Raw genomic sequence first — 26,692 nt, 5'->3', positions numbered from 1 at the left:
CCGTCTGTCGGACTGTCTGTCTTTATACTTGTACATGTTCTAGTCATACAGTTTTTGAGATATCAATCTGAAATTTTCAACTCACCTTTTTCCCCCAAGAAGTTACGCATTTGTCGGAACTGTCAATATCGGACCACTGAATGATCCGAATAAAGTCCTTGCATGGAAAACTTGTTGATTATACGAGATATCTTCACAAAATGTGGCATGAGTTTTATCCTTAAGCAATGGCATAATCTCCCAAGTTTTATCCTATAACATATGGTTGTAGAACAAAATGATCAATCGGCAAACAAAATGAAATGTTTACTATTTGTGAAAAAACTATAGAATCGCTGCAACCAAAATTAATGTTTTTTCTTGTTTTTGTACTCATATCGTTAAAGCAAACGAACTTGCAACACCACAAAGAGCGGTGCAAACATTGTAATCGATTATTGCACCCGATTAAATTGTTTATTGGCTTTCACTTAATGAAAATGTGGATGACTCGCATGACAACACGTTGCATGCCACATAGCCACATGCATATATGCATTTCACCAACGCATCGCCTCGTTGGCGTACATATGTGGCAGGTATGTATTATATGAACGGCATGTATGCAACTATGCCGCCACAGCTCGCTGTAGCGTCCGCCTCGCACCCACATTCTTGGCATGCGACGGCTGCTGTTGTGGCTTTATTAAGCGGTAATTTACAACATTCGTATGCGTTGCGACTGTGATTAAAATCGCTGTCGAATCAGCAATGCAACCTGCACCCGCCTCGTCAGCCGCATTCGCAATTGTTGCAACTACAGACAGTAGTTGTTGTTGTGAAGTATGGCCGTTAAATGATTAAAATGTTTTATTGCAACACTTTTGTGGCCGCTGCTGACATAAACACATTTCGGTTGTTGCAGCAGTAGCGCGTGTAGTCAACATCAAGGCAACAAAATTGTAAAAATTTATCGAAAAAACGAAACAACAACACTTTGTAGCATGCAACGCAATTGCAGATGAGCTAAGCTACATACATATGTGCATGGTTATGTCAGCAGGGCAGCTGCAACATGCGCGCTTTGCATTATTTGGGTGGCAGCAAGTGATGCATGTAGCATGCCACACCGCGGCAATGCCTGTAGTACCTGCAATAATCTCCATATCAACACGTTGCTATGTGCCACAAATATGTGGCGCTTTCCTGCAGCGCATATCGAGTACGAATGCACAAATTTTAGTCACAGCAACAGCAAATCTGTTATTTGCCGCATACGAAGTCTACTTTCAGGCGTTCTCGCTTGATGAATGAAAAAATTATAACTTTTGTTGTTTTCATGAGTGCAGATATTAATTATTTTTTAAAATTTAAATGGCATCTTAAAAAACAATATGTGGCAATACTTCGAATACTTATTGAAATGTACTGAACAGGTGGCAACCTTTCTCAAAAATAGATTCAGCTAAAAGCTTTTTCAAATATGTAACTACACTTGTTACCGTAATTGTTATAAGCCTTCTTAAACCTTCTCTATATTTTTGAACTAAATTTTAAAACAGGTGGCAAACTTTCCAAAAAATAGTAAAATGTGAAATTTTTAAAAAAAACTTCTATTTGCATGATTTCATCTCTTAATTCTAATTTGTAATTTTTTTAGAAAGGTGGCAACTTTGTATTTTTTGTTTCAAATCTTTCCAGTATATCGTTTATGTATGCGTGCATTTAATGAAATTTCATAATTTTATAACTAATTAACACACCATCCAGCATTCAGCTGGGCACCGCAATCAATTAAGCCATCAACTGGTGTAAGAAGCAACATTTTTTGTATGTACATATGTGCACAGCTAATTATGTTGCTAGATTTCCGCTTGCAAGTCGAGAAAGTTTTGCAGAATTCAAGTCTACAACATTCCAAAAACAACAACTCTCGAAGTTCTCGATAAATTGGAAATTTGCATAAAAATCAGTTGAGCGCAAAATAAAGGGTGCGCAAGAGCCTCGACAGCGAGTGGGAATTTCCGCGAAAAGCAAGAAATAATTAACAACTTTGAAGACATAAGCTAGTCCATGATCAACATATACACGATACAGTGCCCTCGAAATTTCTGTGTAAAAACTATAATTAGGCCGCCGGGGCGTGTATTTATGCGCAGACAGACAAAGAGCAAGATAAGGCCATGCAACGTGCGAGTCAAGTGCAACGGCGTTAATATGCTTTATTGCTGTTATTGTAGATGTAGCAATGCCGCAATTAACGTGTGCAACAATGTAGCGGCAAGACATAATGTGCCACAAAGCGACTGCATTGTGCTGCAAAGTACATCGGCGGCGGAAAATGTTAAGTTGTAGCAACAAAAAATAGGCATTTTAGCATATTTCTCCTCTAAGTACAATTCTCAGATCAGGCATCGCACAAAAAGCACAAAATACATGGCAAACTGATTGCAACTTGTAAAAATTTCATGCAACACAATAATTTTATGCTCCGTTTGCGGCATATTTGCAAGTCGGGAAATGTGCGCTGCGGCAAAACCAAATATGCAAAGCATAAACAAGTATGTAACATTAATAGAAAATACAACAACACAAACAATAAGAAATCAAGAAAGCAAAAAAAATAAAAAATGTGTACTTTGCTTGTCTTGTGTTCTTAGCTTCTTTGCTGCTGTTTTTTTCTTAGTGTCTTTCTTCTTCTTCTTTTTTATTTTCCAAACATTGATTATTTCATTATTTTCACTTTGTTTTTCAGCTTTTCTGTCTTTGAAGAAAATAAGGTGGAAGTTGGAAAAATTCAAACTTTTAGAAAAAGGCCAACAGGTGGCAACCCTGCAAAAAAATTCGTTTGACAGCAACCTGTATTTCGTTCGTATAGCGTCAATGTCTCATTTACTTCCCTAATTCATTTTAACACATTTTGAACAGGTGGCAACCTTTGCCCAAAGTTTTTGTTACAAATTTGAAAAGCTTGTTATTTATGTGGCAATCTGCCCCGAAAATATTCAACATATTGCAATAATTTTTTGATCCCTTTTGTATCTTGAACTTGCTGTTGATTCATCATTAGGCAAGGTGCCTAAAAGCTCGGCTCAACGCTTTTGTAATTAAGGATCAACTCGAATAAGGAATTTTTGGATTGAAATACGTTGAGAATTCGTTAGCAAAAGAAATCATGAAGGTAAATGTAATTTAAAAGTATCGCGAATTCAGTATTCCTTTTGTCTCCTTCAAAGAAGTCATCACAGATATATTGCCGTGCCCTCATGGTGGTGTTCTATCCCCCTTCTATGGAGTCTAATAGTAGATGAGCTCTTTCAGTTGCCTATTACAATGGGATTCGGTGCCAGGAGTACGCCGATGACATTGTCATAATGGTACCAGGTAAGTTTGCGAATACTTTCTGCCACATAGTCCAAGAGGGCTTAGGTTTAGCTAAGAGATGATGTAAAACGGTAAGGTTAAACATCAACCCGTCAAAAACCACCGTCGTCTCTTTCACAAAGCGATAATCTCTTCCGGGCTTGAGGCCCCTAACACTTGATGGTAGGGAGTTGGAGGTGCCTTAAGACGTAAAATTTCTAAAGCTCACATTAGGCTCAACCTTACAGGGGAATAGACAAGGCCTATTATCACTTATGGAGCAGTTGCTTAGGCATTTTAGATCGAATGCTTAGGCATGGAAGCAATGGTCTTCGGTAGGTCTTCAACTATCGATGCTGGAAAAACTCTCTTGCGTCTGCGCTTCAGGAGCAATATGCACTTGCTCACACCGCTCCATCTGGTGATAAAACAGGCAGCGAAGCATATCATGCTGTTCACGGCAGCAGAGAGTTATGGCAAAGGAAAGATAATTTTATTTCCACAAATGAAGGCCTTAGGGAAAGACACACCACTGACCCTTCTTCCAAGAGACGGCGTTACGAAAATGGTAAACTTCACAAAGAAATTTAAAATTGCTCTCCACAGTAAGGCTAAGTGAAGTGATTTCCCACTCGACCTACTACTGAGGTGCAGCACTATCCAGTGTACCTCAGAAGGCATTGCAACAGGCGGTGTACAGAAATCATTCACAAACGCAACCAGCGTATCGGTATTTTCAACGATAGTCAAGCGGCACTAAAACTGATCTCAACTTATGAAGTCAAATCGCTATTAGTGGAGGAGTTTATAGGAAGGCTGAACCGTGTTACCTAGCAAGATTTAGAGATATGATTAACCACCACCGGGGCAAATTTCATCTCCTTGTCGCGCTTTATATTGGTCACTGCAGGCTTAAGAAGCACTTGTTCAACATGGGCATAGCCTGCAGAATACCAGATTCTAAATTGATGAGCAACTTGTAGAAGCAGGCTCAATGCCCTTAGTTCCATCTGCGTGGACAGGGATCACATCACATCTACCGCACCCAGCAAGCTCCTGCAATTGTTCAGAGTGCTGGACCTTTGTGATCATATGTGATATAGGAGAGGGAGAAACCGTAATAATTTTCTATCTGTCTCTCTATCTTAGAGATATGGTGGCTGTGGCACCATTAATGTGCCATTAAATGCGTGTTTCAAAAGCTAATTTTTGTTCTTCCACAAATCCGTGTGTTTCTAGTGGATTGCTTCGAGCATATTGCGCTTAATTTTCGGGTAATGTTCTTTATTGACTGTACAGCACTTTGGCAAGAACTCATGATGCACAATGCCTTGCAATTAAAGGAAACTGTTATCACTACCTTCACATTCGATCCAAATTGGCTCGCTTTTTTCATTATAAACATAAAACCACGACCATCAGGAGCACCTGAACAATGTAAACACGACGCTGATGCATAACGTACCACGCCCATAACCTATATGTGGAGGGAACCTCCTCGTAAATGTTTAAGTATTTGCAACCTCGTGTAATTAATTAAATAAGAGAGGTGTGATTTATCTCTTAAAATTCTTTGTTTCTCTCTTAAATCTACTTCCAAAGTTTGGTTAAACTTTTAAAAAGCTTGCGTTTGTAACATTAAAAAATCGTTTATATTATTTATCTCTAAATATCTATGGAATTCATGCTCGTTTTTCTTTAAATATAGGAATTTGCACTACTCTTTAATCCACAAAGTAGACAAAATCTTCTTAGAAATAAAGCCTTAGCATCACACTTTAAGCTTGAGTGTAGCTAATTCTCTCGCAAATACCAGAAAATGGCGACAAAAAGTAGTAGCAAGTGGCTGCAGACGATACTTTCCCATATAAATAATATAAAATTGACAATTGTACAATGCCACTAAATAATGTGACCGAACACGCACACACTCACGCTAAAGCCACACACACACAATCAGCCATTTGTAGACACACAACAAGCCCGAATAATTTGCTGCTTTGCTACGTTTTGCGACGCCTTTTTAGCACTTTGCTACAGAATAACGCATTCGTTGGAAAAATTCCGGCGGCGAGACCCAACAGCGGCGTGGCGAGGAGCAGCTGGCCATAGCCAGAAAAACTACACACTCGTACGTGGAAAGGAAGCAGTGCAAGGAAGGAAGTCAGGAAGGAAAGTGTAGCATGCAAGTAATACAAAAGCTGATTTTTTCGATACGCAAGCAGGTTGGCAAACTAATGCCGGCGAGGGGGCAGTGAGGGGCGTCGTATTGTTTCACACTGATTGCGATCGCACGAAAGGACAAATGTTGAGCTTCCCATGGAACAATTGCATTCGCTGCACACACACTCAAACATCCCATTGATTGTTGTGTGTGTGCGACAGCTTTTTTCCTGTTGCACGAAGGCTTTGGTACCGGTGAGTGTGTATGTGTGCATTTGTTGGCTGGCGGATATAAAATTGAATCGATTTTCTATGTTTTTATTTCATTCTGTGCCACCACTCGCACACACGCACACTTTTCAAGGCGAAATTCTAATGTGTGTTGCTGGAGTTGCTTGTGTGCCTTCGGCCAGGAGATTGCTTTTTAAACAAGCACCTTAAAGGCTATAATTTACTCGGTATTTGAGTAAAATTTTTCCACAGCAAAAGCAAGTCATCGCAAAGTTTCGAACTACTACAGGGTTGCCTTGCCCGCACGAATACTTTCACTTCACTGTTGCAGCAGTTGAAATAGCTCCGGTAGTTGGTAGTTGGGAGCAGTGTGAAAGGGGCGTTGCAGGTGATTAAAATGAACTTGCTCCTTTGTCTTTCGACTGGCTCAATTGCTCGAGTGCTTAATTATTACTGAAGTGTACAATCGAAGGTGTTGTGTTTATTCAATTTATCTTTTCCAAACTTTAATATTTAAGTGCAACTACTTTACTACTGTGATTTTCAAGAGTTTGTTACTCTCTTCATAGTATAGAGACGCTCATTCTCAATTCAACTATTTTTAGAGAATTATTTTAAATTTTGTGATTCATTTTCTGATTACATTCACGCCATTTTCTTGGGTGCTTGCTTTTCATAGAATTAAGACCCCTTTTATGAGCGCTTTCCAAAAACTAATAATTCTATAATTCTTATTATTCTGAACTGCTTTATTCCGTTCTTCTTTGAAAACGAAAAAGTTCCTGTAATTATATAGTATAATCATCAGAAAGCCTAAAACTGTAGCCCTCGTCCGCCTCCCTCCTCGCAAGCTTTGATATATCTATGAGAAAGCTCACAGCTCGTCTTCTACAGCGAGTCCTTCTCTTCTCGAAGTCATGAAATCAAAGTGTGCTAGGATTTCGGAGTGCTCAGACCCGCAGTCATCTAAGTACCCTGATTCTCTGAGTCTGAAGGCAACTTTCGGGTCATCCACCTTCAGACTATGTCCACCGGTGCTATGGTTGTACTGCACCACAAATACTGATAAGAGGCGCCCATTGAACATGCGAGTGTGATCTTTTCCAATGCATACCACCAAACAAAAATTCCGTAGAGCGTATGCATTAACCTAAAAGGATCGAAAAATATCACAAATCAGAGATTTTAAAATAGGTTAGATTAGGTTAATCCGGTAAGCCAATAAGCCACGCATTGCACAGTTTGGTCCTTTGCGATATCGGGTGGAGTCCAAGAAGTGTAGTCATCGTTTAGGATGCCTGCGCTTAACGCGAATTTTAACAGAATCTGCCGCCTCAATGTCGATAAGTTCCCCAGTGTATCATACTTTGGGGACCCCAGATGCTTAAGAGATGCTCTGTTTTTTCCCTGCATATTTCCTGCAGTCTTCTCGATCTGTCAGCCGCATTCTGCGAGCATATGCCAGCACCATACAGTGACCAGTCAGTATTCCGATCATGTTCCTGTAGTCTCTTCTATCGAGTGTCAATAGGAATTTTGTATATTTCCGATCTATCGTTTTGCACATGACTTTTGCAATCTTGCACCCAGGTAGCTCGTTCGTATTTTGACAATGCATGGGTTTCCAAATGTTTATCACGGTTGCATTATGCCAAACTACCAACTCCATCGTCCATTTTCGAGCCATCAGTATAGATGTTAATAGTGTTGCTTCCACAACAGTTTTCCGTCCACACTACCCCAAGGTACTTGGTGTGGTCCTTGAGAATGAGTTGTATCCCATTTGTAGACAGTAACCTCCAAAGAAGAGTTTTGTGATTTCTTGTGAACACCAGCCAATCCGTTTTACCGCGTTCAACCCCAGACCCGCTTTAGATGCCCAGTGGGAGTGGTGGGCATAATACTGCTAATGGTCTGTATACACCTTCCCGTTATTGAGATGGCAATGCCGTCCGCATATGCCACTATCTTGGGGGCTTTGCCTTCCAAATTCCTTAGCAGGTGGAGATAGCACCCTACCTTGAGGAGTACTTCTTTAGTCTTCCTTCTATTTTAGCGTCGTTCCATGCTGCTCTTATCCGCCTAGAGGTCAAAAGGCTCCTGATCCAGCGTTGTATGGCGGGATCAACACCTATTGACTGGATACTGTTCAGAATACTTACATCCGGTAGAGACGTTGTTGAACGCTCCGGAAATGTTCAGGAATGCTCCAAGAGCATATTCCTTATATTCAGGAGATCTTTCGATATTAACCAGTGTAAGGAGTGCAGACTCTACTGATCTGCCCTTCGTATATGCGTGCTGCGGCTTGGACAAGCTTCGTAGAGGCGCTGCGGCCCTAATGTGGCAGATAGCTGTACATCAAGCCTACCCAAAAATTCGCCTTTAGTCATGGCAAGGATAGATAGAAATGTTATAAAATAATATTAAGAAATCTTAATTAAATTTAGAGATAGTAAACCAGTCATTTTGACAAATTTATATTTAACGCCCCCTTACAACAAAAAAATATGTTTAAACGAATTTTAGACTTACTTCGTGGCATAAAACTCGCCCGACGCTAAACACAATAATAAATCCGTGGTGATCCAGAGCTGCATTTTCGACATCCGCTGTTGGCAACACTACACAACACTGATTTCGGCACTTCCTTAAGACACTCGTATCCGCTTCCGTTATGCTGTTTTTTGTTTGTCGGCGATTTCCGTTACTTGCAGCTTGCAGTTGTCAGATTTGACCGGCATTCGTGGTGCAACGAAAGGGAAGGTGTGAAGAAGTCATGCACTCGGGAATTTATCGCATTAGTTGCGTGAGCTTGCTTGCCGGCCATAACGGCATATGCAGTAGCCAGTATGTTTGTGTGTGTTTGTGAGCAGAAATGAGCGCAGTGTTACACAGCCGGAACACTTACAGTTGGACGCCATTTGAAAACAGCGGCAAAAACGTGCAACATATATAAATGCGAAGCACATCCTGCGCCATCTATGAGTGTGTGTGTGTGTATGAGTATTGCGCTGGCGTCGCTAAATAAATTCAGCCTCGTTGCGCGCAAATTGCAGAAAATCCGCTTTTCGACACTTGGCTGGCAGACAATGAGCGCCGGAAATGCCCCGGCACACAGTCAGTCAATACTTAAACAAAGCCACACACACATTCATGCACACGACAAAGCAAGGAGTTTTAGGAAGTGCTCCAAAAAAGCATAAAGTAAAAAAATTGAGGCAGTGAAAGAACGACGAAGTTCTGCGAAAATAAATTGCATTCGGCAAAGTGGCGCGAAATCCGCCCAGCATGTTAGTTGCTCTATTGAATAATAAGCACACACACACGCACATACAAGCACGAACACTCACCATGCCACATATGCATTTTTGCGCGCTTCGCTGGCTGTTGGTGGTGTGGCGAGTATCGGGTTTTCATGAAATGTGTTCATGCAACATTTACGTTATGTGCATAGGAGAAATTGCAGAAAAACGACAACAACAGCAACATCAAAACAAGCTGCAAATACATTAAAAACGAACTTGCAACGTGATACAATGCAACAACAACATTATTTTTTTATAAAAACACAAGCATACCGATATTGGCGCTCGTCATGTGTGTGTGTACATATATTATGCAACACACACTTGGAAACGCATGAAAAGCGCGCGAAATGCTTTCGCATGTCGAGCTTGCAACATATGCAACGCATGTATGTATGCATGCACAGAATTGATTGCATTTCTATAAATGAGTGCATATTTTATAATAAAAAATTCGCAGAACGCCGAGCTCGCATATTGCGCGCACCAGTGGCAAGCGCGCCGACAGACGGGGCGTATGAGGAATTTGCGCAGCGCACATAGTCTAACACACACACGTTCCCCCGCAACTCGAGCTCTTCGGCAGCCGTTTGCCAAATTTGTGTACGAAATTCGCAAAGCAAAACAAGCGTTGGCTGTGCAACTTTTGAAATAAACTAAAAACTAGCAGCTTAGCTGTCAATGTTGCCTGCAACGCCAGTGCCAATAGCTACACATGCGCTACAACAACATCAGTGAAAAAAGAAAAGCAGCCAAATAAATGCATTTCGCAATAAAATATGCGCCGAAAATGAAATGGTGTTGGCAATGTGGCATGCAACTATTGATGCATACGCGAAAATGCGCTGCCAAATCCTACACCAATGCACACACATGAGCCTGCAACTCTGTGTGGATGCAATGGCATAGCTGATTTGTGCATTCGGCAGTTAGCGTTGGCAGCGGGCGATGTGTAGTTGCACATTTGGCTCGAAAGCGCGAACAACTGAATATTTCATATCGACAGCTGTTTCATTATGCGAAGTGCAACTGCAACAACTCATTCATATAATATTTCACACTTACATATGCAATGGCCCGTTTGCTATATCCTTGTTGTTGATGTTTTTTATTTTTTTCTTTGCAGCCACAGAGTGTAAAATTCTCTTTGGATGTTGCACATAGCGGCTGATTTGGGAGAGTAGCGCCATTTCAATTTAGTTAATTTTTTCAGGAAGAAATTAAAAATAAGAGAGGCAAATATGTCAAAGAACAAATATATTTCAGTGCGGGTGAAAACAAGCTTTTTTTTGCAAATTGGTTAAGTTGTTATAATATTTTATTTATTTTTTATTATTGCACTTACAGGGTCCGTCTGTCTGTATATATACGAACTAGTCCCTCAGTTTTTAAGACATCATTTTGAAATTTTGTAAACGTCATTTTCTCTTCAAGAAACTGCTCATTTATCGGAACGGCCGATATCGGACCACTATATCATATAGCTGCCATATAAACTGAACGATCGGAATCAAGTTCTTGTACGGAAAACTTTCACATTTTACAATGTATCTTCACCAAATTTGGTATAGATTATTTTCTAAGTCAACAATGTAATCTCCGAAGATATTGTTCAGATCGACTCACTATAGCATATAGCTGCCATACAAACCGAACGATCGGAATGAAGTTCTTGTATGGAAAACTTTCGCATTTGACGTGGCGACGTGGTAATAACATAATCTCCGAAAAAATTGCTCAGATCGGATTACCATAGCATATAGCTTCCATAACAATTCAATCTTAAATTTTGCGGTAGCTCTTTTGACGACTGAGTGCAAGATCAGCCTACAAATATTTTATTCAGACTTTGACTCAAATGACATCTTACTCTGTTCAAGATATATACATACATATGTATGTCTAAGTTTTGGTAACAAGAAATACACATCTATACTATAAGGTAAATGCATGAGAATCTCGCATCAGTACCACCAGAGCCACTTTTGATTTATGTAGTCCGGCGTAGTACTGTTGGAACATAGTTCCGCTCCTATCGGCCAAAGTTCTCCGCTTTTGAGCTATTGCTTTATTCCGACATTCAAATTGTTGACAGTACAAGTCCGGATTTTTTTGGCCGAAGGAGAGCAGTTCATACAAAGCTGCTAATACCACCAAACACTCAGAAAAACCTGCCTGGTCGTCAAAACTCCCATGGCCACCCTTTGCATCGACTCATCGTGATTCAACCACGACCGTTTACGCTTGAGATTTCCGTAATAGACTTTTCATGGAATTTACGTGAAGGGTTCCAAGCCCGGCTCACAACCTTGGGGAGGAATATTTCGCCTTCTCCTTACCTCGCCTTCAAACGGATATTTTTTGGCTACACAGAGGATGCATGGTCTAACAGCAGAAGTCGTGAGCTGCTTAGCCATATGTAAAAGAATCGTTGTTGACTACTCCGAAGTGAATGGCGCTCAGAGAACTTTCTTCACTTACCTAACCTTCTACAAGTGGTTTCGTCCTTCAGTTCCGCTTTCCCCAGACTGGATTAGGAAACGAAGCAATTAGGTTTGGTATTGAACGAGAGCAAGACGAAATATTTCTTGTCATCAAACAAACAGTCGTCGCTCTCGCGACTTGGCTCCCAAGTCCCTGTTGACAGTCATAACTTCGAAGTCGTAGATAATTTCGTCTATCTTGGAAGCAGTATTAACACCAACAACAATGTCAGCTTTGAAATCCAACGCAGAATAGCTCTTGCCAATAGGTTCTACTTAGGACTGAATAGGCAATTGAGAAATAAAGTCCTCTCTCGACGATCAAAAACAAAACTCTATGAACTCATTATTTCCGTCCTGCTATATGGTGCAGAGGCATGGAAGATGACAACATTTGATGAGTCGGAGAGGAAGACCTCCACTCCGTTAGAAAGACAAGGTGGAGAAGTACCTGTTTTAACCGTTTAAGCGATATCTACGTCAATAAAGAAAAATAAGATCTACACCGTTAAAGCAAAATATTAAGACCTGTAGACTTATGCTTCCGGAGCAACGTTCGTCAAAATATTTTTTCACTCTTTGCTAAATGACTTTCTGACTTTTGTGGCCTTTACTTAGGCTTTACCGTACCCGTCGCGTTGTTCTCGAATTTTAATATAATTTATTTCTAATAACTTTCTCTCCCTAAACCTTCAAAAAATAATATTTCAAATTATTACTTTTTTGAAAAAAAGTCAAAGCCAGTGTAACGTCATGTATTGTATTGCCTCAACTCCCTTTTAGTTTTCCTCTTATTGATATTCCAACGAACTACCAGCACAAAAGTTATGTTTTTTAAGATGACGAAGATGGATTTTCAACATGGAAATCAGACTCATCTATTGTGATTGGTTACTTATGGCGCTCTTAATGACAATATTTTTAATTAAAATACATATTTAATTACCGAAAAATTAAATTAAAGTAGATATTAGAGATTTTTTTGTATTTGCAATAGAACTGTACCTTTGGAATAAAATCTCGCCAAACAACACCACAATAAAATATTCTTGCAAGCGAATCTTATTTATGGATGACTAAAACCCGCAGAACCTTGCAAATTTGCATCATCGAAACGCCGAACTATTTGTTTGCCTTATAAATACATGCTCTGGTTCACTGAAATACTCCCGCCGCCATCAACGAACTGCAGTTAATCGTTGGCTGAGAAACCACTTAAGCAAGGGATAATGTGTCACGCGTTGGGAAGAGTTCCAGAGCACTTTTCGCATGCCAAAGGTCTTAATCTTGAAATATTCAATTTTCGAAATGTCAACCGAAGTTGCAACAAATGGCTTGCGACTGACGGAAAGACACGGCAGGGGCGTTGAAGCGGTAATGCATTTCCCCTGCGGCCGAGCGGGCACAACTGACGCAGAGATAACCACCAAGTGTCAATTTTTGCACACGTATCGTCACACAAACAACAACAAAAATAATAAGCACGCGTGTGTATGGGTGTATGTGTACGCGTGGCATGCGGCTGTTGCACGCAAATATGCAATTAAGCCATCTTAAGTTTCCTTAACAGTTCAAAGCTTTCAATCTGTCACTTCGATTTCAGCACCACATTGCAACGCCGCAGCCACAGGCGGGCGGCGAGGCGAGAGGGGAGGTGCAACGTTCTATGAGTTGAAAATTGCACAGCTTTTGCTGTAACGTAGGCAGTTGAATGCATGCAACATAACAAGAACAACAAAACTTTGTGCAACAGCCGAACGGCGGGGACACGTGGGGCGTTACGAAGTCGCTCGTCCGTTATGGCAACGACCTTTCCTCTTCAATGCCGCATGCACGCAGATACATGTATATGTATGTGTGTGGTTGTTGGCAGGCTTATTTACTGCTGCGTTTGTTGCACGCCACGCAGCGAATGTCGCACGCCACGGAGCGAGCGAGTATGCAAACTGTTGCAAGCAGCTCAAGTTCAGTTTTCTCCACACACACACACACACACACTGCTGTGCATATGTGCGTGTATTTGTGCAATATTTATGCGGATATATTCACCGAATACCGTCCGTCTCTGCGTCTATCCGTCCATCCGTCCGACCCACTGACACGCTCGCATGCAAAGCGTAATCGCATAATTTCTGCTTAATCAGGTGCCTACGCATCGGCGTTAATGCTCGTTCCAGCTGAACATTTCACTTGTTGTTGTTGTTACTTTTGTTGTTGCTGCCGCGCACTCACATGCCCTGCGCCACCAAATACTGCCACCTGTACGCAACGCATTTGCATTTTAATGCCTCTTCTTCTTCTTCGTGTTGTTCTTCGTGCTCTTCCTCTCACTCTTATCCTTCTTCTTCACCTGCTTGTGTTGTTTACCGGTTTTGCTTTTATTTCCATTCATTTACTTAAGCACTCAAGTGACATACGATAAACAAAGTAACAACAACAATTTCAGCTTGAAAACAAAATAAAAACAATGGCAACAACAGCAACAATTTTGTCATGCAAAAAGTTGATTGCTGCAACTGCAACAGAAAATTGTCTGAATCCACAACCGAACGTCTGTATCTACACACACACATACACGCATACTTTTACTTGCAATTTGCATGCGAATGAGCCAAATGAAAACAGACGCATTACTCAAATTGCAAAATAAGACGACGGAGGGGTGTCACGCCAGTGCATTGCTGTTGCTGTTGCCGGCGCTGCAGCTCGAGCCGGGCAAATGGCGGGTGTGGCGCCTGACATGCACTCAAACAAATGCAATTAAGTGTAAAGAAAAATGTAAACAATGTGGCAAGGCTTTCGCAACTCTTCAAAATACAATTCTACACGAGCATGCACTTACCGGGGTCCTGATAAGCAGCGGTGGAAATGCGAAAGCAAATAATAACATTCGAACTAAGTGGCCCTAATTACGGTCTCTTTGCCAATACTACACCAGTGCCAAGCCACAGAAATGTATTAAACTTAGAGTCAGCTGTATTGACATTTCACAGATTATTCTAATGTAGTCAGGTTATATTTTTAAAGGGATAGTCTTCATGTATTTTTGTTATAAGTAAGCAGAGACCGAATGTTTTGCATGACTGTACTACATAACCGATACTTTTTAGAGCATCTTGACAATTGTCGCTATGACATTTTAAAGCTCTACTCCGTCAACTTTGTGGACAGACAACATGCACTTTTAGAAGGCTTATGTATATTGAAGAATACTATTATTTCATACTGCATGGTAAAGCGAGCATTCATTATATGCAAAGATCTTGGAAACAGTATCAAATACTTCGTTCCCATTGGTCCCAATTCTTTAAGTTTCACGATCTGTGAACGAAAGCAGGAATTTACGTTTCAGTGTCACATTTCCTGGTACAGCAACCGTGTACAGTAAAATCATGGAGCATCAGCTTTTCTAGCTTTTTCTAGCGACGTTGTTTGTTAAAAACAACCTTGAATTTGAAATAAAATTACTTAATAAGGAAAATGGTCTCTTTTGAAGATATGTTTTTTCTTGATTTGGCTCAATTAGTTTGAATGACATCTACATATATGTATGTTAACCCAGTCTGATCAGAACAGTATTTTTGGATGTTGTATAGTTTCCTTCAACAATAATATACATACATATGTCCAATTTCATGAAGACATCTTATCACATATTTTTCTTTTTTACAAGAACTTGATGAGGATGATGTGTGTATGTATCAGTCATCAGCGCTCAGTTTGCATGGCAAGTTTTACAATAGTGATCTTATATCTGATATTGACGTACATATACAAGTAGAAAGACTCACAGACAGATACGGGTAAATCAACACAGCTCATCAAGCTGACCATATTTAACGGGGTTTTCAATAACAACGCTACAAAAGTTGAATGATAGTGACAGCTAACGACACCATATTTTTCCGCTCATTTGACATTTATCTTCAGTAAGGTTTGCTATTTCATCATGGTATGACATATAATCCAACAACGAGTTGAAATTATTAAAATTTACAACCGAAATTCCGAGTCAATGGCCTCAACTTTAAGAGCGCTATTTCTAATTTATAGTCGTCATAACTGTCCTGTCAGATCAACAATTGAGGATCTATGTAGTAAAAATATTTGAATCCACAGGCAAAGTAAAAAATGCTTCCGTGCCAGTGATAGCGCATGAATTGAGGAAGACCCAAATCAGTCTCTCACACGTCGTTCTCAAGCGTTGGGCATCTTTGTGACGTCGTTGTGGTGAATTTTGCGAAAAGAACTTGGCTTACATGCTTACAAGATTAAACTAGTGCAAGAACTGAAGCAGCTTGATTATTGTTTATTAATTGGGCTGGGCTACAACTTGAAAATGATTCGGATTTTCATCGAAAAATCATCTTCAGCGATGAGGCTCATTTCTGGCGAAGTGGCTTCGCCAATAAGCAAAATATGCGTTATTGGTCAATCCACACGTACTATATGAGTCACCATTGCGTTCCGAAAAAATTACAGTTTTGTACGATTTATGGCCCGGCGACGGTATTGGGCCGAACTTCTTCCGTTATGATCAAGACCGCCACGTAACTGTGAATTGGAGTCGCTACCGCTCAATGATAACCGAATATTTTTGTTCAAAATTGGATGATATGGACTTGGACAATATGTGGTTCCAGCAGCATGGCACCACAAGCCACACAGCGAATGGCACAATCGATTTTTGAAATTCAAGTTTGGAGACCGTGTTATCTCTTTCAACTCACTAACAAAATTTGACACAAATCCGTAAGCAAACTGGTGCCATGCTAACAATATCCCATCCACATGAAACATATAAATAATAACATAAATTTTAAAGATCCCTCTCCAGCACCCAAGTTACCTACAAATCGAAATAATGTAATGATTCAGTTGAGAAGTCTAAAGCTACTGTACGGCTAGTGATAAGAACGCGTTCGATACTCATTTAAAGTACATTGTACACTTTCCATACTACCCAAGTAAACAACTTAACAACAACTTTTCCTTATACTCATAACTTTGAATATCAATAACGAGTTCCAAGCTCTTTGAATAAGTTGAATGAGTTCAAGTGCAAACAACGAAGCAAAATACTGTTGTCACCCTGTAGAATAACGGGTAAAGTACCAGCAACAGCAAATGTGTGCAGTGACTTTCGAATTTTCATGAACACGCAAAATAATTCAAAAAAAGAGAAACAACTTTTTCGTGCGCAAAACGCAAACCGAATTAGCGAGTTATTAAGCCAAAAATAGACTGAAAACAGAAAGAAAAAAGGAAGTTTTAAGTCGAGTCATTTTGACAGTGAGTAATTTCATAGACAAAAATATGGTAATGAGACCGAAATAAACATTTGTTTGTTATTAAATTTGAACTACTGAGGTACTTTGATAATTTTCAGTATGAAATATTGGCAAAAAAACCGTTAAAACAACAGAAACAGAAACAGGTTTTAGAACTGATAATTATAAAATAGTGCCTGATAGCTTATTAACTTCATCGCCTAAATGTATACTACAAAGTTCAAAATCTCCCAAAGTCCGTTATTTGTGAGAAATATTGAAATAATGTATGTGGCTATAACTTAGATAACTGTAAATTATATTTAATATAAATTATAGCTTAGATGTACTTATATATGATATGCCGCACACTACAAGCCGATTTTACGCATTTAAGCGTTGTTAATTCAAGGTAACACCCGATCAACAACTACAACAACAAACTAGTCTGGGCTTAGAAATTGCGTGCCCGTTCATATACGCATCAATTCCGGACGATTGGCAAAAGTGGATAAGTGACAACATAGATGCAGGTGAGACGACAAATGCGAAAGGTGAGAACGGCCACAAGCCGCTTTTGCGCTTCATTAGAGGCGACGCACTGAAGCAAGGCAGTGTCTGCGTGAACTCACGCAGCGTTGCAGTGGTGAGAAATTTGGGGAAGGTGGAAAGAGGATGAAGGTAATAAGACACTATACAGTATTAATGGGAGTAAATGCACACGGCATTTGACCGAAATTATTTCACTGAAAATATATGAGTCTTTAAAACCGTCTTTAAAAGAGTCTTTAGACTTCAGCGGAAGAAAAATATAATATTTTAGTTCTAAAAGTACAAATCTGTTAAAATTTACATGTAAAAAATTAAAGAAAATGTTTGAATATATTCACCGCACAATTTCCAGCACAAAAATATTATCTCGCTCTTTAAAACATAAAATATGAGACCCTACCTACTTCATATGAAGATTGTGCGCCACCAGCTATGCTACGGCAACTAAAAATTACCATGTCATGTTCAATCTGTTGGGGTATTTATAATTTTCGAACCTTCGCTTGTCTTCTGCGCTTGCTGCTGTCTACTTTCCGCCTCGCAACCTTATGTCGCTCATCAAATTGTGCGGAATTGAGCTTGTGGGGTCTCTTGTCTTCAGCATCATACTCAAAATGTGCCCACACACAAAAATGAGTCGTAATATGACGACATTTTTCAGTGCCGTTACGAAGCCGAAAGTGAAGAAAAGATGTAAAATCAAATTTGAAAAATAAGCACATTAGTGTTTTTTATTTAGCACAAAATTCGTGGTATTATTTTGCCGAGCTCTTGTGACTCTGATTCTTGCCACAACAGCACAAGCAATTTACGCCGTAATAAGCGCCTAAATGTATGCTTCATTTCGTTTCAAAAGCGCAAGTATTTGAGCGGAGCAAATTCAATTTCGTCGTGGCTGACTGTAAATGTGAAGAAATATATTTTATGAAAGGCAGACGAGTTTAGGCACTGTGCTTTAATAGCATATGTACTATGGAGAGCAAAAATAATATGAGAGAGCATATTTTAAATAAAAGCGCTGATTTTTCATTGACACAGCCAACTTTGCTAAAAATCTTAATTTTTATTTATATTTTTTTATAGTAGAGTTGGACAAATTTATAAAAAAAGCTAATAAGCCATATACCAGAGCAAAAAGAGCAAGAAGACACAATCAAAGTTGATAAAAAGCTGCCGTGATGCTGTTTTCCCCATTTTTACTTGCATTCTTCTTGAACAATTAGTCATTAAAGAGCGAATATAAAGGAGAGTATTATTGTAAAATTAAACATAAAAGAAAGAAAAAGGGGTCACATTATTTTGCACACACAAGGTATGTGTGTGTGTGTGTGTGCGGGACCAAGGTTAAGGACAGAATGTCAGCTCTCTCCATTTGCACGACAAACAGAGCCAGCAAATCAAAGATTTCAAACACACATACATACATGCATATCTTCAACCCATACATACAAAACTTTGCAGCAAAGTCATACGCAATCGTGTTTCAATGTCAAAAACAAAGGCGCAAAAAGGTACAAGTCCTCCGTTGCCTCGCTGCCTTCACCACCGCTTGGTGGGTGCGTGAGGACAAGCTGTAGCTACGCCGCCCACCGATCTTCGACTGTTGAATCACTGTGGAGTGGCCGCCTGCCAGCGCTACATTCTACGCTTTGCGGCATGCGAAAAGGGTTCGCATTTGTTGTAAGCCATTGTTTTGTTGCTCTCATTGCGTAACGGGAATTTCACTTATGCACTTTAATAAGCATTTTATGTACGACTGTGTGTGTGCGTGTGTGTGACGCTAAACGCTTTTGACAATGATGTATGGCCTGCCAACAATGACACATCCTTCCACCGAATGGGCAGGAGCAAGCAGGAGACGAGGCGATGGAGGAGGTGTATGCAAGAAACGCTTGCTTCAAAGGATATGCGTAGCAGAGGCACTCATTTGTGAAGTGCGCTTCTTGTAATGTGATATGGGTGACATTATTGTTGTTGTCGTTGTTAATTTTTACAATATCTTCCTTTCTGCCTTTTGTAAACCGTTTATGTGGCTAATAGGGCAGCAAGTGAGTGTGTCATTGATGGCGGTGATTCAGTCATTCAATCCACTCTGGGCGCGTTTTGTTTGTTTGTTTGTCGATATGGAGTGGCTTGTTGCATAATTATGAATGTAATAACGGAAGAAAGCACCATTTGTTTGCATTGTTTGTGTATTGAGTAGCGGTACTTTGATTGGAAAAAGTGAAGAAGGTCGTGCTTGCTTGAGTTTTGTGCTTAGCGATTAGAGTTTAGACAATTGAAGGCGCTTTGGAATTAAGTGCGTCATGCAACAAATTGCGTTTCCAAATAACAAATATGCGTTTCTTTTTTGTAGCAAAAAATACTGTCTGTGAGTTATTTTATATTTTTCAGATAAAACTTCATCTCTGAATTTTGTTAGGAGTTTTTTCTCTGTTTTGTAATTTTTCAGAATAAATTTTACTAAATTCATAAAATTGATATAATAATGCTAATAGCTTTGCGTTTTTGCACAAACAAATGTTTTTTTAATAAAAAAAAATTTTTTAGCAAAAAATCCAGAACGAGGCATGTAGTTTTTTAAGCAAAAATATTTTTTGCATCCAAAATTATTTTTTATCAAAATTTTTTTTCTTTGTATTAATTTTTATTTTTGCTTTTAAAAAGTGCTTCATGTTTTCATTGATGTAGTTTTTGCTCGATTTTGACTTTGGCATATTTTTGTGTGCAAGTGCTTCATATTTTTTGTCGATTAACATTTTAAATAAATAGTATTTGCACTGTGTTAATCGAGTTAGAAATGTCACAATTGAATTAACCGTTGCACTCTGAAAAACTTCTATACTGTAGTGCAGCAGATCAAAAATGAAATTGCATGAATGCACTTAAGCATTCGCTTTTATATTAAAAGGTTGCATTAGATATATGCATATATATTAATAACAACCTGAATGAAATGCGATTATCAAGTGGGAAAATAGCAAAAGAAATATGTATATGTAAATATATACATACTATATACAGAGCACGAAGTCTTTTTCCATCGAAAACATAAACTTATTAAAGCTGACGCCGTTCACATTTGGGAAATCTTCACGTTTACGAATGCCCAAAAAGTATAAGTTATTATATTTTACATTTGCACAATTAAATTTCCATTTTATTCTTGTTTCGTATACATTTTAAATTGTATGAGACATTATAGGAAACGTGAGTTTGAGAAAAATGTTGCTTAAAAAAACTGTAATAACTGCAATACAGAAAGTTGTATTTTGCTTTACGGTCAAAGTCATTTTATCCATTTTATCGACGTCTTCATGAGAAGCTCACTGTAGCGATTTGTTGAAAGTTTCATCTTCTTATTTCGTTTGATATTCTCCAATGCCACAGAAAGAAGTCTTCCATTACGAGTATCTAGCATTAGCTAGACAACTGTAGTGCACTTTCAGGATTTTTATTGCAATTTGATGTATCGATGGAACGACCTTTGGTGACATTGCGAAAATTTTCCCGTCTTCTGCTGCCAGTACAGCTTTATGCAGATGTGATGGAGCGTTGACAATTACGAAACGATTTTCCATTGGCAAGTTTTTTCCTTTAGAAACGATTTCACCTTGGAAGCACCAAATTTTCTAAATGTTTGGACTCCTAAAGTTACCTGCAGAAAGAATAATTCGGGAAGCCTTCCTTTGAATATAGCCGATGTCATCCAGACGGATTTTGGCTACTTGCTGATGCAATGAAAATTTTTAAAGCAGCGTAGATTCTTTGCTTCCCAATCATCAATATTTTAAGTTTATGATATTCATTGGCCTTTGAGCAACACACAAACATAATAAGCCACTTATCCGATTTTACACATGGGATGCTCTTTTCAAAACAAGGAACGCACAGCTGAATTCGAATGCCGAATTTTTTTCTGAACTTTTAAAGTTATCCTTCACTGGTACTTTTTATATTATTAAAGCACTAATTGGTGCTGGTGCCGGTCCTGATTTCGCATTTTGAGAAACCAAGGATAAAGGCCTTGACCTTTTTTGCAACTGACCGAAAAGTTCAGCTTTTCTTTTTAACGTCAAGCTGACATTTTTTTTAAATGTTAACGTGAAACGCTTCAGATAAATCCGAAATTGCAACTGAAATCTTTTGCGCTTTCCACGCAATCATATAAATCGTGCCAAGCGGATTTGAAAAAAATCTTCTCTGGGCTCTGGTTTTTTATTTTAAAGGTGTTAAAAATAGCATATATTTATATCTGAGCCATTCCTGATCTGCTTTATTATTTACTTTGGATTTTATAATGGTTTTCGTACGTCGCACGTTTTTGTACGACATGGGCCTGCATGACGACAAGGGAATCGTAAAAATCGTTGTCGTACGAAAATGTGTGACATGGCACTCAATATGTTAAGGGACTCCCTAAGTACAGAAATACTTAAGATCGATGTGAAATATATTCAAACATCGAAAGGTTGATTGTTCATGTTTTAGAGCTTTCTGGTCTTGTTCGCGTTTTAGAGTGAACACGTTTTCGTTCGCGCTTAATCTGGGTGCAAACCTTGGTATCAACACTTTGGTGGCGAGATGTCAATATTTTTACTTTTTCAAGGAACGGTAGTTTGTAGGCCCAATGCCCAACGCAATAGTTTTATTTTAGCGGCCTGTAATACCATCATTAAGTTAGAAAGTATATCTTTTTTCTGAAATAAATTTGTCTCATCATCCTATAGGAAACATATAATATAACAAAATGTTATAGTTTCAGATGGACAATACTTTCAATAATAATATTGTGATTGTTTTTCTAAAATAAACGTTAAAATTAAAAAAAAAAAACGTAAATAAAGTAAACATCGCTTAAGTTCCCTCCGCTTAAATATCGAAATCGCTAAACAACCAACACTTTGGGCTTAGTACTTGTATCAAAGGATTTATGTGGGCTCTACTAAGTACCCAACCTCCAAAGTTCCTCAAAAAGCTGGAATTTTTCGTGCTGCTCATGATTCTGTTTTACTGTATAGTTTTAGATCTTCATTTTCATGACAATTTTAAAATTCAATTTGAAAAATATGTTAAAATGTCAAAGCTGGAAAGCAATTAGGGTGTGTATGTAAAGAAGTAGGCTAAAGGCAATAGAAATGGGTCAAATCGAAATGCCGTGTAGGAGAAATATATACACAACTTGGCAACATACATATGTATGTATATATCTACTAAGTGTATATAACCATAATGAGTGTACGTTTGTGGCGCCAGTGCATATGGAATCCGAAAGTGTGGTTGACATGACACACATTTGACATGTAGTGACAGTTGGCAATTTTTGTGTCAAAAATGTAATTCGCTACTTTACTATTTGCTATGAATAAACTGCAGAAACTACAGAAAAAGTAGTGCTGGCAAAAAGTCGGCCGATTAACTTGTCGCTGTGTCAGTCAGACTGAATACCTGCAGTGTTGGCGATGCCATTGTTGCTAGTGTTACTTTAAATCCACACACATGCAGCTGTACACACACACACACAAATGAGTGTTTGTTTGTATGCATGCGTTACTGTTGCAATTGCTGGCAATACTGTTGCAGTTTGGCAGTGACGATGAAGAATTATTTTGTAGCAACCACTTTTTCACTCAAATTTATTTATTTTTATTACTTTCAAACATTCTCATTTCATATAAAGTTTGTTTTTCTTATGGTTTTTTTGTTTGCTGCTGTTTTAGTGTTGCATGTTGCAATGCATTTTTCATAAATCATATAACACTCGTGCAACGTGTGCCTGCATGCAATTGGTTGCATACATACATATGTATTTATGTGTCAACATGCAACTCTACATTGTGGCAAAAATGAAAATATCCGTGCAGAAAAGTTGATGCTACACAAACTATCAACTGCAGTCAATATTTTATTAAAGCTGCAGAGTTAGCTTTTAGCTGAGGCGGCGAACGGTGGCTTAGGTACATACGTATAATAAAATATCAATATATAATATGAAATACATAGAAATATATTCGACGCATATTCAAGTTTGTATTTCATTTATTTGTTTTTCTTTATTTATTATTTTATTTCTTGTTTATGTTTTTCCAAATTTTCAATTTTTAAATGGAAATCTTGCTTTTAGATTTTTGCTGACAATCAAACTTAGAAAGCAGCCGCAATCAAATAAGAAATATTAGCAAAATAAATTGAAAGCGATGGCTAGTCAATTCAAAATGCTCAGCCGAGACCAAATACGTTACATGTGAAATTGAGTTGATGTCGGGCGAATTTCTACAATTTATTTTAATTCTCTTGATGTTGTCTTTTTATTGAATTTTTAACTTTCTTACTTCAAAATATAATTTGGAAATTGGAAGATATGTCAAAGTCTAAACAAATATTTTACATAAGTGAACTAGTTCCCCATTTTACCTACCAAATGGAGTAATGAAAAGGGACTAAATCGTGGAACACAAACACTTTATATCTTCTCCCCAAAATGTCATCAACATCAACTGATGATCAACACGTCAATAAAATAAAGAAACCGTGGCTTGGGCATCGACGATTAACAGTCAGATATCTCACTGACATTATTAGAATATCGGAAGGATGAATGAAGACCGTTTTGAAAGGTCAATTGGGCCTAAAAGAAGTGAAACAAGGATTGGTTCTAACATCACTCAATTTTTTGGAAAAACGGTGTCGAGTTAACGTCAGTGAAACAACGCTTTCCGACAATCAGGATGTCATGAATTTTACTATTATCGGCGATGAGTATTGGATCATGCATACGACCCAGAAACACACGATCAGTCGACCGAATATCGTGGCAAAGGTGACCCAAAGCCAAAAAAACCACGTCAAAGCAGGTCAAAAACAGGGATATGTTGTCAGTTTTCTTCGATTATCGAGCTGTCGCGCACTTCGAATTTCGTCCGACCGGCCAAACTGTCAACAAGAAATACTATTTGAGTGTGAGGATTAGAAAAAACGTAGGTACAAGTCTACTGGCGCTAATTAGGATTACATCGAGTGGGACAACATGGATATTCATGAATAAATTAAGAATTTTAAAAATATGAACCAAGTCTTACTATTTTCAGCACATATAAATTTATTTTCAAAAATTTTAACTTTAACACATTTTGTTTATGATACGATTCTAATGCGATGTTTGTTAAAAAAATAACGGGAAATTTCGATTTTTGAAAAACAAAAATATTTATTCATTTGTCTACATCAAGCAATTCTTCTAATCGCTGAAAAATTTCTCAGCACGATTTCTCGGATAGCCTTTAGTTCTTTCAGCGATATTCATCTATATTGTAAAACGACGGTCTTTTAAGTCTGTTGTTGTTGTAGCGGCAGAAAACATTCCTGAATTTAATTCGAGGCATGAATTTAATACGGACATACGGATCCGTTCCGGTTACCCGTCTGTCGGCGAAAAGGTCTCCTTTGTGTCTCTTAGCGAACACTGAATATTTAAAGATTTTTTAAAAGAACTGCCCTTAAGATGCCAAAGTCGAAATTTGCTAATTCATTGCCTATCATAGCAATTATTCAGCCTGCAACTTATTGAACTTTAGCTCGGATTTACTTTAAAAAAGTTGCAGCCGATATATCCGTAAGTCTCTGGAATGCTTCTAACTACTAACGTGAGCGAATGCTGTATTCGTTTTCGCAGTTTTCCGTTTCGGTTTTCTTTTGTTGCTCCTGCTGGCACTCTTTAACACGTAAATAATGAGCTTGCGACACCAAGTGGTGCGTCTTGAGGATAAGTAAGTATTTGTCCATAAAACTTAATTGCCTATTTAAGTTTCTACAGTATTCTTTAAAATGCGAGCGATAAGGAGCTGTTAACACAAGCTTAAAAGGTAGACAGAATCTACAAACAGCAATGAACAAAAAGTTGCCGAAGTATTGCCCCGGAGCTGTATATTTACGACGTAGGGTATCTAACGAATGGAGCAAGCATGCCAATCGATAGAGACTTAGGTCTGCTCGCCCATGCCTTCAAACTAATCCACATCTGAACTATAAAACTATTCCATTGATGGTACTTTTGTTTTAGATCTAAGAAATCTGAAGTATCCACAACGCACAACGCATTTTACGTAAAGATTTTAGATTGAAAGCGTACAAAATACAACTTGTGCGCTCTTAAAAAGTTCAAAGGAGATCCGATGTTTTCGAGCCAAATTTTGTTCCGCAATGAGGCTCAATTCTATGTAGCTCAATGGGTATGTAAACAAGCAAAATTTCCGCGTTTGGGACATAAGGCAACCTGAAGAGATTCAAGAGCTGCCATTTCGTTCAGAAAAACCAATGATTTAGTGTGCCTCCTGAGCCGGAAGAATCAGCGATCCATACTTGTTCAAAAATGATTCCGTTAAGAACGTCATCGTCAATGGCGACCGTAATCACGCCATGATAACTGACGACTATTTGATGCCTGAATTAGAAGCTCGTAATCTCGCATTAATCAATGAGTTCATTTAGAGAACACTTCGTTGAGCACATAATTTCACGTTTTGGACAGACCGTTGGACTTTTTCCTATGGGAATATGTAAAGTAATAAATGCCAAAGAATGTTCTTTCGAATGATAATAAACATTTCTCATTAAATTTGTTTTTTCTTTGAAAAAAGTAGGTAGCCTCGAAATTGATCAATCTTTATGTAGTAGCCAATTTCAAAACTGCTTTCTTTCTTAAGTGAGCGAAAACAATTCGAACAGTAGAACTGTCCAGATGCAACGATTAAAGAGGGAGTAAAACGAACGACCTGATTTCTTAGAAATTATCAACTGTCTCATTCCCGTTATTGCATAAAAAGCAAGAAGAACGAATCTAAATACAAGTATTAAAGATCTTAGTCTATTCAGAAGAAATTCGCAATAAAATGTGTCCGAAATATATATTTACTGTACACAAAAGGGGTGACAAATTCATACTAATACCAACATATTTCATATAACCATCAGTAGTGATGGATTTTTATTATTTAAAATACAACAGAAATTTTTTGCGTTCTCTCAGCATTTTTTCCATAATTTTAAATGCCGACTGGTAAGCACAGCATCAACGCATTTCAATTACGACAGTAATATTTATTTATTGTTGCACCGCCATCAAAGCGCCGTTACGAGCGAGTATTTGTAATCACCTGTGCTGAACGGGTGTGAATAAAAACCTGAAAAAATTATTTGAATGCGCAAAAAATGCTTCACACGTGGTGCTCCCCTGCGGCATGACTATTTATTCGGTGGTTGGCTGATGGAATGTACTGTGCAACAAAGGTGAGTCGAAGAGAAAAAAGCATGTGTGTGTTTGTGTGTGAGTGCGTGTTGCAAATAG

The 26,692-nt window shown here is 38.5% G+C and overlaps 1 long non-coding RNA gene across 1 annotated transcript in view; it reads left to right on the top strand.

The window, feature by feature from the left end:
* Positions 1–26,692, top strand: part of LOC126758652 (uncharacterized) — a 46,215-nt gene that overhangs the window by 4,882 nt on the left and 14,641 nt on the right. Inside the window, exon 2 of the long non-coding RNA XR_007666868.1 lies at positions 2,735–3,363. This is a non-coding gene — a long non-coding RNA (uncharacterized LOC126758652). The remainder of the gene's footprint in view (positions 1–2,734; positions 3,364–26,692) is intronic.

The sequence above is a fragment of the Bactrocera neohumeralis genome, chromosome 5, assembly GCF_024586455.1.
Source record: "Bactrocera neohumeralis isolate Rockhampton chromosome 5, APGP_CSIRO_Bneo_wtdbg2-racon-allhic-juicebox.fasta_v2, whole genome shotgun sequence".
NCBI classification, from domain to species: domain Eukaryota; kingdom Metazoa; phylum Arthropoda; class Insecta; order Diptera; family Tephritidae; genus Bactrocera; species Bactrocera neohumeralis.
This window is presented reverse-complemented; position numbering and strand designations above follow the sequence as displayed.